At 33.3% G+C, this 21,769-nt stretch overlaps 1 long non-coding RNA gene across 4 annotated transcripts in view; it reads left to right on the top strand.

Moving 5' to 3' along the window:
- LOC146998916 (uncharacterized) overlaps positions 1-21,769 on the top strand; it is a 60,759-nt gene that overhangs the window by 27,801 nt on the left and 11,189 nt on the right. Inside the window, exon 1 of one of the 4 annotated variants that reach the window (XR_015039359.1) lies at positions 608-780. The exons of 1 other annotated variant lie outside the window; for it this stretch is intronic. This is a non-coding gene — a long non-coding RNA (uncharacterized LOC146998916). Of the gene's footprint in view, positions 1-607; positions 781-14,307; positions 14,845-21,769 lie in introns of those variants that run through there. 2 more of the 4 variants (XR_015039361.1, XR_015039360.1) reach the window with 2 other exon arrangements.

Raw genomic sequence — 21,769 nt, 5'->3', positions numbered from 1 at the left:
TTTCACTTGCTTCTTAAATTTGGTTTTGTAGATTTGAATTCTATACCTTTCAGTTTTAAAATTAGAAGCTTAATTACTAAGCATTTGAATCTGAACATCTGTCTTTCATAGCTTATTTAATTAAAGTTTAATAAAGTCTCAAACATACTTTCAGAAAAAAAAAATTGATATCTGAAGTTCAGTCAAAAAAGTTTCCTTACGAAACGTAATAGTATATTCTAGAGTTCCAAACGAGTGACTAATTATTTTTACAACACTTCATAATGCAAGTAATAAACAGATAAGAAAATGTAGACCATTCCATAAATGTGTCTTTGGACCTTGTTGTCCCCAGTTATGTCATTAATATTACTTTCGTGAAGATTTAATTTTTATGATTTATGTAGTCCTTATCAACGTTAATCAGGATACCATTCGATTTCAGTTCTCTGAAATAAAACGAAAACACAACGCAATAAATCGAGTCATATGAATATGTTAGGTTTCCGATATATATCTAAAAATTGTGTTTACGCTATGCATATTATAATCGATAAACCGATAACATCATTTGCTTTTTTTTTTTTTTTTTTTTTAGTTTACATTTTTGTTGACGTCTCATTGTTGCTTTCTTTCAAAAACTTGTCCTTTATTTCTGCAGCTCGGTTAACTATTTGAAGTAAGAGAGGCGTAGTTTTCGAAGTTTCTCTATAAGACGCGTTTTTCTCTAAGACAAACGGTTTAATTTTGATATAAAATGCGAGATATGTGACGTTTTCCTCCAAATTTGATCATTAAAAGGTAAATATGAAATTATTAATAACCCTAATTTCAATCTATTAATGAGAAATATTATAAGAAATTTCATTATAGCATTATATTTATGAAAGGTTTGTAATATGCTATGCTAAAAACACGAAATTCGTGAAGACAGACATTATTAATAACAGACAGAATTAAAAAAAACGATCTTTTAAAGATTTAAATAATAAATACATTACCAATTGCTGAATACTAAGTGTTCATTATTTGGTCTTCTTTTCATTATAATGATGAGGAAATGGTTTGAAATATAAGAATTACCGCGTTGTACGACATGCAAAGTGAGTATACAAATGACACCGATTGACTAATTAAATAACAGATTGCCAAATGAGCAGTTTTACCTGCGAAACGCAAACTAGGCAAGCAAGGTATCAGGTTTCTTTTCATATAAACAAATCGCGTATTATTTATTCCTTGACAAGTGGAAGTACAATAATCATGAACTTTTTTTTTTAATTTGATAAAACGTTGGGTCATTTCATGAGTAATGCGATTTTTCTTTAAGTTTACTTTACTTCCTTAAGTGTAAATTCTTTGTTTAATGACAGAAGATTGATCTGAGCAGTTCCTGTCAACGCGTTTAATGACACATCGATATTTAAATGCTACTGGAATCGTGACTGCGTGTTGGCTAGTTCAATATCCGCTATCTTCGTTGATTGAGGACAAAAACGTTCATTTAAAAAAAATAAAAGGTTTACCAATTTAAAGCGCATAGCAAAAGAGAAAGCCAGATGGAGTTTTGTGATGGAAAAATACGACTTTTATTGCCTAAGATCACCTGAAGTTATGCATGGTTATGAAATGAACTCGTGGAGTACTTTTCTTTTTTGGTTTTTGAGGATTAGTCTACAAGATCAAAAACTCTAACGTGGAAAAGAGACTATACGTGTAAAAGAGAGAGAATGAGAAAGTACACAGCAAATGTATAATGAAGTGAGCAATGGGATAGAAAAATATTACTTTTATTGTTTGTCATCTTTTGAAACAATACATAGTGATTCGTTTAAGCATAGTTCAAGGAGGGACAGATTACTCAAACAACGATTGGAAAGTACATGGCAATATAGGGGTAAAAACAAATTCGTGGCAGTCTTGAGGGGTTCATGAGAAACATGTAAAACCTCCTCTTGCGGAATTAGACCTTCGACAAACTATAAAACTATTACTATGAAACTAAGAAACTAAGAACTAGTATGGAAAGTTTCAGTAATTCCAAATTAGTAGATATGCGAGTTAGCATATGTTATATAGAGCGCCCTATAGTGATGGGCTAGCCTCTGTGCGCTCGTACGGTGAGCGGTATTCGAGTAGGCGGATGTCCGAAATACAAGGCATAAGTTTTATTTTTGATGGTTGCATCAAAAATTGTGCGATATGGGATCTTTGAAGACAAGACAAAGGGATCGAGAACGAATGCTAAGGATACCTGAAGAAGAAGAGATGGTACTCCGTTATGCAAAAAGAAATCTAATGCCAGCACACAGGTGATCGCTATAAACCTCGTTATTTCCCAAACCAACTTTTGGAGAATCCTGCACTCGAACCACTTGCATCCATACTATCAACAGTACGTACAATAGTTGCTTCCTGCTGATTATGGACCAAGAACTGGATTTTTTGATGAACTTTACAAGCAGAAGTGTATGACGGAAGCTAATTTTCTAGTTGCTTTCCTGTTCTCACGAGGCATAATTTAGCACGGTAGACTACTACAAAAGCACATAATATACGTATATGGGCAATGGACAACATCAAGAGTACCCAAACACGTGCAACACAACACAGAGGGTCTCTCAATACTGAGGTTTTTCCTCGGTGTTTGGGCGGGCACAACGATAAGTGTTTCTAACATGATGGCGCCCCAGCTCATTTCACTCTTTCGGCAACAACACATCAGTTCAGTATTTGAACAAAGGGGGTGGGTCATTGATTCATTGACCTGTTGGTTCGTCGGACCTGTCTTGTATAGATTTCTTTCTCTGGAGTTACCTGAAAAACTTGGCGTACGAAATACCCGTGGATAGTGAGGAGGATCTTGTCACGCTCATTAGTGTAGTGCGCGATGATCCATAAGATTTCCAATATATTCCAAAAAGTCCGGAATTCTGTGCTGCGCCAGCATCACGCTTGTATCGTAAATAGCAGCTGTAACTTCAAACACTTATCTGAACTCTGAATACTGCAATTATAACGATTTTGCTGATTTAAGTATTAAGGAAGTTCTGTGCTTAAATATAAGAACAAAGAAGATACTGATTGATTAAACAAAGCATTACAAAACAAAGATAATATTACCCAAAGAGTAAACATGAAATTCCCGTCAACACGTACCCTTAAGTGCACCGTTCATAATATTCCTTTGGAGACGTCTCATAAAGAAGTTACCTCTATGAAAAGAAACAATCTTCTTATCGACAGATATAAAATAACTGCATCATTTAAACTGAATTACAAGATGAATCATGATCCAACTGGATTATCGAACGCTCGCCGGAGCTTTTAAAATCCTAACGGCAAAAGAGCCTGGTGAACGGCTGGACATGTCACAAAATTACAGAGTTCCTAGGAGCAAGACATTGCTTAAATCTCAATAAATGAATTGATTTTCTATATTCATAATCAATAGTTTATAGGAGAAAGACATTGCACAAATCATTGGATAAACTGGTTTATAATAAGCCGGGGACAAGTATGTACTTCCACACGTACATCTATTAGAGGAATATCGTCCTCTTAGATACAGGGAAAGTGAGGATCCGATCTACTATCTTACAAGCAAATAGTCCTGAAAACGTCCTGAAAACAATGTGTGTTGTAATTTAACGTCAAGACAAAACAATCAAGGAGAAAATTCGAGTCAACAATGTCCTTCCTTCTTCAGAGAAAAGAGAATCTCTGCAGAACACTCTGAGTGAAGCAGAGAAAGTGCATTACTCCTGGTAATACAAAATAAGGTCAAATTACACCGAAAGTGTGATATTTGCTAAATCTCTTCTTAAATACAAAATAGCGCTTTTGTGCAGAAGCAGCTAAAATGTAGAATACCAGGAAATTCAAACAGCTAGCAGTATCTATTCAAGCTTCATAAAGAAATTATGCATCCCTTGATAACAATCTCTGGATTATCTATGTGCTCTGGAATTTTTGTAAATACACAGAGAAAATAAATGCAAAATGTGATGTTCATAACTTTAGTTAGTGTCAATGATAATATACACAGTTTATTTAAGTGTACTATTTTGCATCTGCTTGAATATCCTTGTAAAATAATATAGCAGATGTCCTCCGTATCTGTAAGCGGCTGAGGTGCGGACTGTGAATAAACATTTGTAAGCATGACAACAATGTTCGAACTTACCTCAACTGGAGATATTCTACAAAATAAGGCATTGTCTGTGATGACATCATTGTATCATTATTGTACCATTATTGCCTACTCCAGAGTACGATGAAGCATAAGGCACCATCTGTGACGACCTCATTGTATCATTATTGTACCACTATTGCCTACTTCAAAAGCTTCCCAGTCAACTAGTGCAGAAGAACAATGCACCTATCATCGCTGATAAATATTAGGTGTCTTCTGCACTTCAACCTGAATCCGATTAAAATGTTATTATTATTACTCTGTCTTTCATTTCTTGTGATTCTTTCTGTGCGCACTAGCACATGAGGCCTGCGTTTCCAGATCTACATTGCTATTAATTCTGAATCATCTTTGAGTAACCTACAAATCCCCGAAGTTTGTACATGCTGAAGCGAGTTATCCTGCATATGTTACCCTCTTCGAAAACTTTAAAAAATGCTATAAAAATTATGCTTTCTCACCAACATTAACCCAGAAATGAGGCTATCAAGCCTAAATGCCTGCGTCAGTGAAATTGTGATCACCTGCTCTGGATACTGCAAAGTAATGCGTATAGTACGCTTTTTTGGCATTTGTCTTTTAGCCTTGACAATAAAGTGCATTTAGCGCATTTCTGGCATTGGTGAGAAACAACCGGTTACCGATCTGCGTACGTGCGAAAAACAGTTACGATCTACTGCGAGAAATAAACGCTTAGTGATATAACTGGTTTTTGGTAATTATATTGCGTCAGTATTGCTGTTTTTTCAGTGTAAAATACTTATCCTTTCCATTTTCTGTACCTTTCCGTTGTGAACGTGCAACGCATTTGGGCAATACTGTTGTAAATAATATGTATGTGACTGTTTAATTATTCTTGCTTACACATGCAACACACATACTCCACAAATGGTGTTATCGTTATGTCTCTGTGCACGTGTTTGGCTCTCTTTTGCGAAGGTCAAAAAGCATGGCAGGTGCATAATGGAAAGTATTCTATTTTTAATCTTCCATCAGAGCAAAAAGAATCTATGGTTTGTATTTGAGACAATAACAGTATCTATTGCTGAATTGTAGCCGTCAGAAATTATCTGTCAAAAATTAATTTTCAGGTATATTTATACATGGTTTTTAATAAATTGAGAACAAAATTGTATTAAACAAAACAATAAACAGATTTAATTTCCATCATGTTTATTTATGCTGTTATTTTAAATAAATTGCTGACAAATTGGGATAAATATATTCAATTTTTTAATATATTTGTAATAAATATATTATATTTATAATAAATAATTTATATTTATATATATCAAATTCCTTACACATTTATATATTATATAACTTGGTATGCATAGATATTGAATGATTTGCTGATTTATCTTTTACCGTAACCAAATTCATGTTCGTGAATGTTTGTAACATTTGACACCAAATCGCACTTTTTTAAATCCAAATTGCGTCAGCCCCGTTTTTGTAGTCTGCAGTTTTAAAATCCCTAACTTTAGTATTTGTAAGAGAGAATGAAGAAGAAGATATACCGAATGTATAATGTATAATACTGAATGAATAGTCAGGTAGAGATGTAGGACTTTTATTGCTTGCCATCTCCTGAAACTATATATGATATTGCAAAGTAATTGTAGAGTACGTTTTTTATTTCTTCGTTGAGGATTAGCATGCAATGTCAAAATCTCTTACTTTAGTACTCATAAGAAGGAGGCAATGGCGGCCCACTTTTTTGGTGCCTCTATAATAAAGAGATCACCACTTCCGGGATTTGCCGCCTAGACGGGAAAGTGGTTAGTGGCACTAACTGCCGTACCGAAATGCCGGGTTCAAATCCCGGAAAAGCCATGGATGCAGTTTTGCCACCCCTTCATAGGAGGCACGGTGCCTCTATAATAAAGGCACAAACCGCTTCTGGGCTAGGTACTGGCCAACGCCTACAGCCCTCTATTGGGGGGAGGGGCGGGAAAAGTGCTTATGACAGAGACAGAAGCAGAAAGTATACTGCAAATGTATAATGTAGCATATAGCGTGATAGAAAAGTATTACGCTTATTGTCTGTCATGTCTTGAAATATAGTATAAGTATGAGATTGTAATGTAACGTATACGGTACTTTTGATTTCTCTGTTGTCTTTTGAAGATTAGTCTGCAATGTCGAAATCTATTGCTTTAATACTTATAAGAGAGATACAGAAGGAGAAAGTGCACTGTAAATGTATGCTGCAGCCTACACAGAATTTCTCAACTCTTTTTGCCCCATGCAGTTCTTTCACTACTGCTAGAAGATCATTCCTATATACATTTATCAAGATTTAGATGATTTTTTAACGTGCTTTAAAAATTAAAATAAATAAATAAATAAATAAATAAAGATAAAAATCTGAAAGGTTTCAGATTTTAAATTACGTCCTGATTTTAAATTACGTCCAAAGGGGCGTTTTTTTAACGTTTTGTGTGTTACCTTTATTTATTAAATATCATGTTCTTCGCACTTAAACCATACAATTTAATTCAATAGCAATGTCGCAAAATAATTTTAAAATGAGCCTATCTTTAGAATATTCGATGCACAGTTTCGCGCGCTGGAGATAAAAACGTTTTTATTTTCTCCCGTAGAGTGTTGTCATTGCTCGCTTTTAAATCGTTGAGTTTGTTACTCAAAAATTTGTTAGAGTTTTACAAAATATGAAATCGATAATAAAACGTCCAAATCGATAATAAATGTCCAAATTTCAAATTTGGGCTTCCACATGCTCATATTCGCAGTAGGATTACGTCATTCAGATTTCGATGGCTCTATGTACCGTTATTTGGGAGAAATATACATACATTTATGCAGATTTTTCATTATTTAATTTCTTTAAATATAATGCAGGACTCTTAACATTTGGTGGCAACAGTTTGAAAAGTGAAACGGACGTTTATAGTAATTCAACGCAAAATCGCAAAACTAAAACAATAGTCCTTCAGGGACAAAGCCCCTTTGGACTAAAAAGTGTAAGAAATGTCGATAAATATCAAAACTTGTGTAAAAATAGTTTTCTATATTCATAAACTAAAACCAAACACCTAATAGCTAATTAAAAGCCTGATCGCCTTCCCTTCCCTGAAACTAAGAAATTCTCCCCTAGTTGAAATTCCCCCTTGGTTGAGAATCCGTGGCATACAATATATTTTATTATAACATCATTTAACACTGGTAATTCATAACTTAGTAATTTCACTTAACTGTATTTTTATACATTGCACTATCACATTATGTATACTGTTAGTTATTATTCCTGATTTCACGCAATTGCTGCAATATGTATTACTAAAATACATACCCTGGAAAGTAATCGTGCATGTAATCAGCCTTAACAAAACTTTCCAAAGTAAATTTTGAAATTAGTTGCGAAAATAATTTGATTAAACATGTAGAAAATTTAATTTTTGTCTCCATTCACTTGAAAAATCTTATCAGTTTATCTTCCATTAAAGAGATAAAATGCTGTCGATAAGAGAAATTTTTACAGCCGCATGCAATCAGCTATTCACAGATTTGGAGATTATTTCAATTTCGATATCATAATTCGAATGAAAAAATTCGAAAGGTTGAAGTTGAATGTTGCCAGCTGACGAATAAAGAGTTATTTCACAATTGAAAATGGCATGAGTTCTTTCGAATTGCGAAACAGGTGTTTGACAAGCTCAGATATCAGATTGAACAATTGTTTCGGGATATCCCTAAAATGTGAATGAATGAAAACTAAAATTTAAATTGAAGGGCAAAAGTAAGTTCCTCTTTGATAGGGAATTTTCCTTTTAACAGCGATTACAGATTTAATTTTAAACTGAAATTCTATTTGAGGAACCCTAATGTAAATCCTTACCTTTAAACTGTAAAAATAATTTTATGATTGAAAAGAAATATTACTCTTAAAATTTACCCCCAAAAATTCTATAAATTAGTTATAAAGTTGCTTTCTTTACAGCTTCTAATTAAATAAAATACTACTTACTGTTGCCCATTGAAAGAACTAAATGTTTACTATTTAATAAAATTAAATTTGAAATAATAAAAAATGAATTAAAATTTTGAAAGCTTGAGTTTCTGCATTTTTTAATGTAAAAAAGTAAAATATGAAATACCTTAAATATTAAAATAATAAACAGAAAAGTACCAAAATATCTATTTAAAAGTACATTACTTTTTCAAAACTATTATCGTTTATGTGAAATAATAACAAATAAGAGGAGACAGCAATTTATTTAGTCCAAAGGGATTTGAATCCCGAAGGACTATTAGTTTCGTTTTGGCATTTTGCGTCGGACTCATAAATGTCGGTTCACTTTTCAAACTGTTGCCACAAAATGTTAGAGTCCTGCATTATATTTGAAGAAATTAAATAATGAAAATTCTGCATAAATGTATGTATATTTCTCGTATTGTGATAAAACAACGGTACATAGAGTCATCGAATTTTGAATAACGTAATCCTCCAACGAATATGAGCATGTGGAAGACCCAATTTGAAATTTGAAATTTGTTTTATGATCGATTTCCTATTTTTTAAAACTTTGACGAATTTTTGATTAACAAACTCAAGGATTTCAAAGCGAGCAATGGCAACGTTGTGCAGAAAAAACATTTTTATCTCCAGCGCGTGAGTCTCTGTATCGGAAATTCTAAAGATATGCTCGTTTTAAAACTATTTTGCGATATTGCTGTTGCACTGGATCTTATGGTTTAAGTGCGAGGAACATGATATTTAATAAAGAAAGGTAACACACAAAATGTTAAAAAACGCCCCTTTGGACGTAATTTAAAATCTGAAACATTTCAGATTTTTTTTTTTATTAGAAAATTTTATTTTTAACTGCAAGATTTTATTTTTGATGAAGTCATTAAGAGCATACAAGAACCAATGTTACAAAATCTCACGATCAGCATATTATATGGTGTTATAAGTATATTTATTTGTTATACTAATGTTAGAAATTAACACTTGTTATATAATGTTTTTAAGGCGTAAAGAATGTATGTAACCTAAAAGTGGTAAATTCAGCCTAAAACTTAAATGCAATCCAAAAACATCACGTGGTTCTAATACTTGGAATAAGCCCCGCCCCCACAAGAAGATGGAAGTAAGAAATGGGCTCGCTGCTGCTGTATGTTAAACCCGTGCACCTCTTACGTACTCATAACACTCTTTGCCACTTTCACACTGATGTTTAATACGATACATTTTCATTTTATGCCTATAAAATTTTTGAAAAAAATCCATCTGTGAGCACTAACTTCGGCCAGGTTGCCCACTCAGTCGTTGAAGTCTAAATGTATATGTAAACAAGCAGCTATTCAGCAATATTAGCAAGACTTAATTCATTGGCCACATCATCGAAGGATGGCGATACCATTAGTTGTTCGCTTGTTGAGATAAACCAGCGTGGTATGAGTTACGATATGAGTTCATGATGATATGAGCCACGGCAGATCAGTATTGTGTTGTTGTGACTAATCTCCTTTGCCCAAGAAATTTATCGTGGCAAGGAGGCAATATTGCTACTGTTGTTGCCAAGAGCCTTGGACACCATACAAGTGAGAGTACAACTCTGCTCAGTTCTGCCTCAATTTTTGAAGGAGAGCACCGCGGGGGGGGATGGATGCGAGGATCTTCCACACCTCTTCCCTACCATCAACCTCTAGATTTTCTGCTGACCACATATGCATATTTTGAGTGCCGCCAAGCCGCACAGACATTATACATTTACAAACATCCATGCCTTCTCCGAGATTCGAACCCCGGCCCTTTGGTGCGGCAATCAGAGTCACTAACCACTATCACGGTTGGACGGCGATGACAGATCTAAAGGGGAGAACAGCCACATTTTTTTTTCATTTCCAATTTAAAGGAGGATAGAAGTAGGAATTGAGTACATTCTTAATTAACGTTCAACAACTGAAATAGATGACTTTAATCTTATTGTAAACGGAAATCCAAACTAGAATAAGCAGCACAACATTACGTTGATAAATTCAGAAATTTGGCTAGAGATCACAAAATTACTCTTTCAGTCTCGAAGACCCAAGCTAGAACAATAGAAACTATAGCCTTTCTTACACAAAAGGTCACAATTAAATTGCGTAGCACTTCTACTAAGATAGTTCAACAATTAAAGTATCTAGGTCCCACAATCGATTCCAAACTTTCATGGCTGCTGCCACACTTGAAAAATATTAAGAATTGGATTGGAATCGTGAATAATAACATGAAGCGGACCACGGCTAAAAAGTGAAGTGTCTCTTCTTCCTTTTTAAAAATTTGGCATTAGACAGTCACAGAAAGATTAATTTTTGTATTGTGCTGGTACCTGGTCAACTTCTTTAACTAATCATGAACGTCATCAACTTCTTCCCATGTAAAGAATGCCTCTTCTACAAATCAGTAGAGGGTACTGCACAATTTCAACAGCAGCCTATTAGTACTAACCCCTCCTTTCGACCTAACTGCGGAACGAGAAGCAATACATTCCTGTATATTGCAGACCAACATATCACTCTATGGCTGAACCAACATATCACTCTATGGAACGTCCACTTTTCACATTCGAACAACAAGGCAAAAAATTCAGATTATCTTTTCCACCTTATAATGACCCCGATTGTTGGATTTACTCTAGACCGCCTCAGCTACCAATTCGTGGGATGGCTATTTGCACAGATGGTTCGTGTACCAAGACAGGCACAGGCTGTGGGCTGTATGTCATGCTGACGTCTTGAAACACACTTGGAAAAGAAGATCAAGCAATCATAACTCAACATTTCAAGCTGAATTAACAGAAATAAAGAAATCTACTTAACTCTCGTATAGATTTGATACGCAGGTCCATATATGCAGTGTCTCTACTTAATTTTGAGACAATTAACGCATAAATTCCAGAAATCCGTTAGTCATAGAAATATAAAAATTACTTCTCAACATAACGTCAGAATTTCGTCCACGGTTATTCTGGGTTTCAGCACATAACAGACATAGTTGGCAGTGAGCTTACTGACGAACTTGCTCAGCGAGCAGCAAATGTCACGAACTTACTGGAACCTCCCTTGATCCTGCCAAGTTCCTTTCTTAAAAGGATTACCTACAAGCAAGTAATAAAACACGTGAAATCCAGATGGAATATTGCACCAACGAAAAAACGGACTTTGCTTTTTTGTCCCCATGTCTCAACTAAGCTGCTTACATTTTCCTCTGCATTGATAATCTTTCTTTCACGCAATGAACTTTTCATAACACATCTTCATCGATTCGGTATTACAGAACTGAACAGTTGTGAATGTGGCCAACAAGGAACTCCGGGCCATTATGACTTTTCCTGTTATCTTACGAAACCTTTTCAGTTGACCAATCCATCTGATTAGTACTGGTAACAATGGACTTCACATCTATTAAAAACCAAAGGAGCTCTTACTAAACTGACTAAAATATTGTAACTCTGTAATGAACGGTATTCATACTCATCAACTAGCTAAGCAAGCAATCTTTGCATAACGCTTTTTCTGTTTATTCATTTTTATGCATACACACACACACACTGGTTTCCAAAAACTAAGGAAAAATCGCAAAAATAGCAATGACTCGTTCAAAAATAATCCAATGCCTATAAAATTTACAAATGTTAAGAATTGCTGAGCAAATCTGCAATATGCAAATTAGCGGCGCTGCCATCGAAATATGTCATTTGCGAGGAGCATAAAATTGCATGTTTCAGAGCAAGCCTGTAAATTTCGCTGTGATACTGAGATAAGAAATCTGGGATAGCCAATTTGTAACAATGACGTTCAGGCATCATTTGCCGGAAGAACTGCAATGGAGAGCAAATGGGAGACTAGAGGCAGGACAAAGTCAGACAGAAGTGGACAGATAGCTAAATGTGAGTCCTTCTGTGGTTCATAAACTTAAGCAACAATTTCTAACCACAGATTCGGCATCAAAAAGGTTCAGCTCAGGAAGGCCAGCAGCTACAGTGAGCGTTGAATACCGATACTTGCTATTATGATCACAAAGGAATAGAACCTCAAATTCGACTCAACTCAGATCCTCCTTTTCTGAAGTCAATGCAAAGTTGGTGTCAACGTCAACCGTGCATAGAAAGCTTCACGAAGGATGTCTGTACGCGAGACGACCAGCCATTTGCATGCCTCTCACGTCACTTTGTAGAAGGGAAAGTCATATTTGAGGTGGGCACGTCAACATGACCACTGCTGGACAACTGATAAATGGAGGCTGTTCTCTTTACGGATTAGTCCGGTTTAACCTCAAAAGCGGTAGTAGGCGTTATTTGACCTTCAGAGAAATTGGGACCCGTTATCTCCCGTCATACATCCGAGAAAGAGACGCATACAGAGGAGGCAGTGCCTTTGTTTGGGGGTGGTATCTCTTTGGATTCGACGAATAGACCTCCATGTCTTTCCACTTGGAGCCATGAATGCTCAGGCCTATAGAGATGACATCCTTCATGTTCATGTCCGCCCTTATGCCGGGGCAATAGGTGATAATTTCCTGCTATAGGACGACATCGCTAGACCGCACTAGGTGGATTATCTTCTTATTATCTTCAGTAGCAAAAATTCAACGCACGAAGTGGCCAGCTCTGTCAACGGACCTGAATTATATCGAGTATGTTTGGGATGTTTTAGAAAAATGTATAGCTGCTCTGAATCTTTTTCTTCAGACTCTTGCCACGCTTTCAACTGCTTTGCAAGAGCAATGGCTCTCACTTCCTAAGGAATTGATAGACTGCATAATTGGCAGCATCGCACATTGTTGTATGTGTTTTATTGCTCCTAAGGGAGATCATACTCTATCTTGAAAGTAATTTTCCTGTACCAAACTAACACATCCGATTTGTTTATTTTAATTATTTAATTATTCGTTTATTATTTGTTTATTTATTTATTTTATACGGGTGATAATTTATGCAATACCCCAATTATCTGGTAATTTCTTTATACCTTACTATGTGTTGCTTACTGTGGGTCAGTTTCATTAAATTCTATATATAACTTTTTAAGTAATAGTCCTTCTGTGATTTTTCCTTAATTAATGATAGCCAATGTATATAATTACTTATTTATTTTATTTATACACGTTCTTCCTTTATTTTCTTTTTCTTTTTATATTATTATTATTTTGTTTATTACATTAAGTACTTACTTGTAAAATTTAATGAGACATAACTTTGAATTATATGTTGGATATGAATGAAAGATGTCATTGTACATGTAACACTACTACCCTATGTACCATCTAATTTTATAAAAAAAGAAAAAAAATGTGCCATCTGATCTGTCAGCCTTTTTCCTGGTAGTGGCGGCTGCTGGATAGTAGATCTGTTCGATGAGCAAGCATTATCCTGTTTGGTATACCTTAGGTCAGAAGCCTGCTCAGTGGTGATAAATAAATAAGTAAACAATTGAAACATCACTGCATATCTAGATCGCAAGGACACTCTGTAAACCAACATCACCAATTCAGCGATCGACCATCAGGCAATGATGAATCCTCGACTAGGGCTGCAGCAAGGGTATTATAGCATGCAAACGCATGGTGCTTAGCCACGTTCTATCAAAATTTCCTTCAGTTTTTTTTTTAAATATCATCTTACATTTTAAAAGAAACGTTTTATTCCAATATAATGCTGGTATGACCATAAGCGAATAAGGATCCATGTACTACAATTAACAATATATTGCGAAAGAGAACATTTTTTATTTTAACGTCTTCATACCAGATTTAATAAAATAATTTGGTATGAATCTTAATTAAAATACTTTTTGAACAAAATATAAAAATTAATAAAAAAGCTATGTGTACATGTACAAACCACAGTAGAACTCGAGTTATTCAAAATTCACACACACATATATATATATATCAATTTTATGTGTGTATCAATTTTATTATTTTATCTTAATAAAGAAATAACTGATTATTTTAATTCTAATTGAATAGAAATAACTGGTAGTTTCATTTTGGCTATGTGATTTTACGATAAAAAAGTTATTTTTAAGATAAGAATGACATCTGATAATACAAACTGCAACCCATATAATCACTGCCTATACAAACCATTCAAATAAATCATCAATTCAGACACACCTTCATGGAAATATTTTTCAGGCCATTTGATGAGCAGCAAAATGTGTGATTATCAAATGGTTTGAAAAATATTTTCATAAACTTGTGTCAGCATATTCGTATGTTCTCAAGAAGCATTATTGATCAATGCCCAATGATTGATCATTTGAAACTTTTTGATGAAGTAACTGTTACTGAACTGTCTTGCAGCAATATACTGAATACAAAGTTCCGCAGCAAGGTTGCTACTGATTACTTGGGTAGCAATTGTCCACGAATATTGACTGACAAGTGCCGAAGCTAAGTGAGAACTAGAGGTAAATGAGTTTCTCTGATCACCAAGATGCCACAGGCGGATTGAAATTTAAGTACTCCGCTTTGACAAGCAGAACCTGGAACTTTTCCCCGATTGATTCATTCGTAAGGTAATTTGGGCTCCTTTGAATTATTGCCATTATCAGAATGGAGCATTGATGATCTTCCTCGTATAGCGACGAAATGTCGAATTACGAGGAGAAATGCTTCAGTGGACAGTGATGTTATCAGTTCCAAATCTAAGGTACGGTATACTGCACAGGTAAACAAAGTATACGTGATAGATTTTATTATATTTAATGTATTAAATTATCGATTCTGCTTATTGTGCGGAAGACAAAAATTGGCTTATAAATAAAGCTGAATAACAAAATTACATTCTTCCTTTGAAACATATAATTTAGATCTGATTCTTTTTCTCAGTTTACCATGAAAACATAATTTGAATTACGTGACCGGTTATGCAACTCACTTTCATTTAAAGAGATCTTAAGAATTTTTATACAGAAAGTACTAAATTTCTGGTCGTAAGAAGTTAAAGAGCCTTTTGGAATTTCTATATTTTGCAGGAATCGCAATTCATAGTTTTATGGAGCTTAGAAATGCAATATACATTTCGTTACATATTATTTATGTTCTAAATGTTCTTGAATAATAAGCAATGTTGAATTCATGTTCTGTGGTAACTGTTTACAAATCACAGCTGGTTTAAATACACGCAATACAACATTCTCCGAGTTAAAGTTCTAAAACAGGAAATTTCAAAACTGAATATTTTATGATTTCTATTAAAAAGTTTCTAATACATCTTTTTGAAACATGTGCAAACACGTTTCGTCATGCTTTTCTCTGTTTCTAGCTCTATCTAATCTCTTCTGTGATAACATATCTTTTGTAAGGCATAGTTTTCTTAAGGGGTTTGTATAAAATACTGAAAGAAGCATAAAATGCTTATAAACATTTATTTACTTTTTTAAAAGTATTTTGTGAAGGTAATAATATAAGTTTTTGATTCCTTGTATAATATAAACTCACAGGAACATTATGCTAAATTTGCTTGAAAATAAGATTATCTAGTTTTGCTATATTTCTATTTTAAAATACGGTGGGATCTTAAAAGCAGGTTATCTGAGAAATGTAACTGCAGAATGAGAAAAAAGAGAATAATTATTATACTAGATGTAGAATTAATCATCAAAGAATAACTATATTATCTATCAGCTACACTCCTTTTCAATGTTTTGTTGTGTACAGAACCATAAAAAGATATTTAGCTTCAAATCATTAAAGAGAGAGAATGCTTTACCTAAGGTAAAACGCACCTTCTTTGTTTGCTTTTTCTTAGTACGAACAAGTTAAACACTATCAAAAAATATTTGAACTCAAGTTTCAATCCCCCCCCGAAAAAAAGATCTTACTGGCAAAAAATATTTTAAAAAAATGAATGAAATATTTCTCATTTAGGAAGCAAGAGAATAAGAGGTTTCAAAAGATTTAAGAATTAGCAAAATGAGTTTGCGCACAAAAAATAATTAAATTTTGAATAAATGCTTAGCTCCATTCTTGAGAAGTCTACGTGGCATAAAATTTGGCCAAGAAAACTGTTTCCTTATCATGGAAAGTTCCAGTTTAGGTTTTCTATGTGATCTACAAGGTCTTTATCCAGCTTTCCGAAGGTGTCTTCTTACAGTATTGGTGCTAGCTGACATGTCATGACCTATTTAATAGTTATTGTGTGAATGATAATCTACGATTTTTAAGATTCATTCTTGTAAGTTTCCTGTCTTCTCATTTGGAGGATATCTTTAAATTTTAGGTGAGAAATTTTCGCTTTTTGTAATTCCGTTTTTCCTTTTGATAGCACTTACAACCTTTTTTTAGCAATATCTTTTGTTTCAGGTCAGTATTTTTAATAATATCTTTGATTTGTCCTCTTAATTTTTCTTTCAAATTTTTTCCTTTACCCATTTGAGTTATTAAATAAATTTAGTAAAATAACGGGGCAAAAATGAGTAATCTAATGTTGTTCTCTACAAATACAACATAATATATATGTTCTACAACATATACAAAGTTCAAAAGAAAAACAACATACAATAAAATTTAAAAGAAAAACAACAGATTGAAATGTGTGCAAAAATTAATTAAATCTAAACATTAAATTTATTAACCAGCGAAGTAACGAAATATTGTTAACAATTAAAATAAAGTAAACCTTTGTAAAAGAAAAAGTGCTTAGACTTAATTTAAATGCAAGCAATTAGAAATATGTTGCTATTTCTATTTGGCAAACAAGACATAACAAATTTAATTCATTTAAAAGTTTGTTTGCTCAAACAAAACAGATAAAACAATTTAGGCAGACCACGAAAAGAAAGAAACTACTTTTTTTTTGGTGCAAGACTAAATATTTACCTTGTAAATTCTGTAAAATACAAAGAATGTCTTGTATTCGAGGGGTCTTAATTCAGCAAATGAGGTAATTTATATGTAGAATTTTGATTTTGGAACTTTAAGTCTTAAAGAATATTTTTAAAGAGAATTGTTCCAGATATTTTCCTAAATGAACTTATTAAATAGTTTTCTAAATTTTACCCTTTCTATGAGTTTATGATACAGACAGAACAAAAAAAAATATCTAATCACATTCATATAATGCAACAGTGCAATAAGGACGTATTTAATGAACGCTCTTAGCATTCATAAATAAACTTGCATGGCTAATAAATACTACCATAGAAAAGAATAAATTAGAAACGTTATTTTAGTTTTGCTATTTTGCGTTATAAACATCGTGAGAGATTAGCAATAAAAAGGTCTCGCGAACTTCATTTTGCAACTTTTCTTCTATCACATAAATAAATAAACCGTTGAACACCAAACTATACTATGTAAGCCCATTGTTAAACGAGGACATCAAAAACTGACAGGTGAAAAAATACTATTGTTACCTAACGGGTGACTCGGATGAAACATTATTTGGTTGAAAAAGAGATATACATGATTAAACCTGTAAAGATCTGTAGACCTTTTCAAAAGTTATCCCAAATAAATAATGAAATGAGAGAGCGCTACCAGACATATCTCTTGCAAGACTAATAATTTTCTTTAGTGTTAAATCAAACACTAAAGAAAAATTAGAAGTCTTTATTCCTATCTGTTGACTAAACTTTTCGGATTTATACAGCTAACCTAACTTTAGAAAGTTAAAAGATAAAATAAGGAATTATGCAAAAGATTAATTACAGTAGTCAACAAATATCCTTTTCTTTGGCTCACATTCAGCTAACCTTATTTATCTATAGGCACAGATAAACGTAAAATTCAAAGCTCATAATTATAATAGTTCTTTTAAATATCATTTCTTATTAGTTGCAGACGATCTTAAACTTGCATACATTTTAATTTTTGAAGGCAGATGTTTCGCATACATTTTTATAATGAACTTGTAAACGCTATATTTAACTCATAATTTAATTCTAAATGTACGAACAGGAAATGTCCACTATGTTCCACGATTTCAGCAGTTCCTGGTTTTGTAGTATGGTATGGCTCAAGTTCCAAAGCAAAGCCTCGCCTTGAAGTGAATCGCAGCGTTCTCTATCACTTGCCAGAGCACATAAACTGCTGAAATATAGTGAAATTAATTGCAAGAGAATTTTAAATAAATAAAAATAGGATAAATAAGTTCAAATAGGATTTTAAACTAAATAAAGAAGGAAACTTTTGATTGGCTTAAATTTAGAATAAAACTCTGTCGATTTTGTGTAAGTCTTTTAACAGCAAAACCTTTTTACTTTTGAAGAAGAGAAACGCACATCTGATCTCATTTTAAGCTTTCCTATTGCACAAAAATACAATCGAAAATCTGTACTTTGTCTGAACTCAAATCTTGGTCGAACAGTTTATGCCGTAAGCCTCCATTAACCGCCATAACCGTCGAGATGGCCTTTTAGCGGGTACGAATATTTTAATTGACATACTTCATAAAAAAATATACTACTAGAACATCACTTACGGAAAAGCCTCCTTTACAGTCTTTTTTTAATACAATATTTATTGCGATTCACATTATAAAATATGCTAATATTCATCTGAAGGATGAAAGGATCAATGAAACGATGAGAAAAAAAATATTCAAAAAACTTCTATTTTTTTGTACTTAAGGTTTCAGTACTAATCTCCTCCAACGTTTTAAGCCGGTTTTGGTTAAACAGGGTTTAAACTCAGAATCGTTTTATAGTATCAATCTTTATCATTAATAGACTTGACCTGGTGACTTTTCTTCGTAAAATCGTTTTTAATCTGAGACTTTATTCATAACTAATAAAAACTCTCGAACGAAGTTATAACTGTATTAGATCCGTTTGGTTGAAACGTCAGGATGAACTTTTTAAACATAAAATATGTTCATTATACAACATTTCGTTTCGAAATGCAAGCAGATGGAAACAATTTCTCAAAATACGAATTACTAATTACAAAACGCAGATGTTACTATTTATTCCTAAACTTTTTAATTATTCTCCGCTCATTTTTACATAATTTTCAGATTTTTATCAAACAAGTTTTTCTATATTTTTTCATAATATTTAATAATTGTAGAATAATAATTTTCTCCTGTTAAAAATTGCTTAAACGAATAGCCTGTAAGTGTTATTAGCCCAAAAGGAGTTAGCCCAGAAGGATAAGGATAAGAAACGGGGGACGTGGGCGCTAGGCGTCTACCATACGGTTAATTAGTTACAATAAAAGAAATTAAGTAATGAAGAATTTGCTTAAATGTATGTATGTTTCTCGCATTGTAATAAACAACGGTACCTAGACCCATTAGAATTTGAACAACATACGTCTCCACCCAAATAATGGGCATCTGGAAGCCCAAATTTAGAATTTGGTTTATTATCTATGTCATATTTTGTAAAGCATTTATGAGTTTTTTATTAAGAAACTCGACGATTTCAAAGCGAGCAATGGCAACACTGTACGAAGAAACATTATCTCCATCGCGCGAGCCTGCGTGTCGGAAATTCTAAAGGTATGCTCTTTTCAAATTATTTTGCGATATTGCTGTTGAATTGAATTTTATGATTTAAGTGCGATGAACATGATATTTAATAAATAAAGGTAGCACACAAAACGTTAAAAAACACCCCTTTTGGAGAAATATAAAATCTGAAAGCTTTTCAGATTTTTGTTCTGTATTATTTACTTTTTTTATTATTATGCTATTATCATTAAATGGTATGTATTTAAAAGTTAGTTAAGTTCCAGCCTATCACCAAATATAATATATATTATACTAGCGGATTAGAATATTTTTTCTTATTTCCTATAATAGTATTGAACTATGAAAATAAGATTAACCAGTTAATTCCATTTCTTTCAGAAACTATTCGCATACTTCTGATTATTTTAAAATTTCTTATAATATAAAGAATTAGCTTTCAAATGAGCTGATATTACAGGAATGCTTTTATTGTTTATAGTATTTAAACAAAATAAATTTACTTTGGCTTTGTGTGCACACTACGTTTTATTTTCCTGGCAGCTCTAATAGTTGTAATTCTAGACTAGAAGAGAAACACGCTAATGTGACAATCAAAATCGTAAAAACAACCTTGTATTTAGCGTAGGTATAATGAAACACTCAATCGATTTCGAGGGCAGCTAAATGTCCCTCCTCATCAGGAGAAAGAAGAAAATAAAGGAGAAGGAGTCTCAGAAACACGTGGTCCTTATCAGCACTGCACGTGGTTATAACTGGATTTTTAATCAGAGTTGCACTGGCCGCCTACTTTTACTGAGCCAGGCTATCTGTTCAAGCATAAAGGACAAGAAAAATTAGAGAAGTTAAAATAGGGAGCAGAACAGAGAATAAGTCAACCTTGACGTTGCGTTATGCCGAGAAGATATTTGGGGAAATATCCTAAGAAGCCCGGCTATAAAACAGCATGACAAAAAATTTTTATACCCTTGAGAGGGTATAAAAGTCCGTTCAGTGGTTGCTTTCCATTATTTGAAGTTCAGATTTTGAGCGTGAAGGTGCATTTGCCCCTCGCTCCCTATTTTAACTTCGCTAATTTTTCTTGTCCTTTATGCTTGATCAGATAGCCTGGCTCAGTAAAAGTAGGCGGCCAGTGCAACTCTGATTAAAAATCCAGTCATAACCACGTGCAGTGCTGATAAGGACCACATGTTTCTGAGACTTTTTCTCCTTTATTTTCTTCTTAGCTGCCCTCGAAATCGATTGAGTGTTTCATTATACCTACGCTAAATACAAGGTTGTTTTTACGATTTTGATTAGTTGTAATTCTCTTTTGCGTTCTATGTCTGCTGATACTTTGATTTTGACCCTCCCGGAGACTTACTGAGCCAGCTTCTAGTAATATTTAATTGCGTCGTGCTTGACTACTGTTCAACGTTTAACTTAAATTTTACTGTTCTATTTAGTTGCAATCTCCACGAGTTGTGGATGATACTGCTGCACAAGCGAGTGCACTTATGTTCTAAATTCTGTGTTAAATAAAAAGGTTATTTAAACCTTCTCACAACTTTGTAGTTACTTCAGACCTAGCGATGATCCGCTTTACGTCTGTCAGAGTTATTGGACTAGTTAACATTACCAGAACCAGTACAACGCTACAACTAATCACATGTAATTAATACTGTTAGTTAGTATTATTAATTATATTAATTAATTCTACCTAACGCATACTAATAGTAAAAAAAATGGTAGAAAAATATATTTGAAAAAAAAAAAAAAAAGAAATTTTACCAGAAATTCTTGATGTTTTATTCCTAAATGAGTCCAACTCATATTTGACAATATCATAAATTTAATAATTATTTTCATTAATCGGGCTTAAAAAATTAATGGAAAGTTACCTTAACTCCAAGAGAAAATGATCCTGTTTTAAAATTGTTTTGAAAAGTAGTGCTTAACACAAGAAACAACTAGGTAATTTGTATGTGTGAAATAACAATGTATATGTAATATATATAAACACGGCATTGTGTAAAAATTTATATCTTTTGAAACAGGTTAAAGAATAAATAAACGTAACCTATATTCAGAACCATTTGCCGAAACTCGATTTGTAACTTGTTATTATGAATAAATGATGTTTAATATCAACCAAACACATGTCCGTTTTAAGAAACAAGTG

The sequence above is a fragment of the Stegodyphus dumicola genome, chromosome 2, assembly GCF_044657685.1.
Source record: "Stegodyphus dumicola isolate Sdum_Otavi_A_Nest chromosome 2, ASM4465768v1".
Lineage (NCBI taxonomy): Eukaryota > Metazoa > Arthropoda > Arachnida > Araneae > Eresidae > Stegodyphus > Stegodyphus dumicola.
This window is presented reverse-complemented; position numbering and strand designations above follow the sequence as displayed.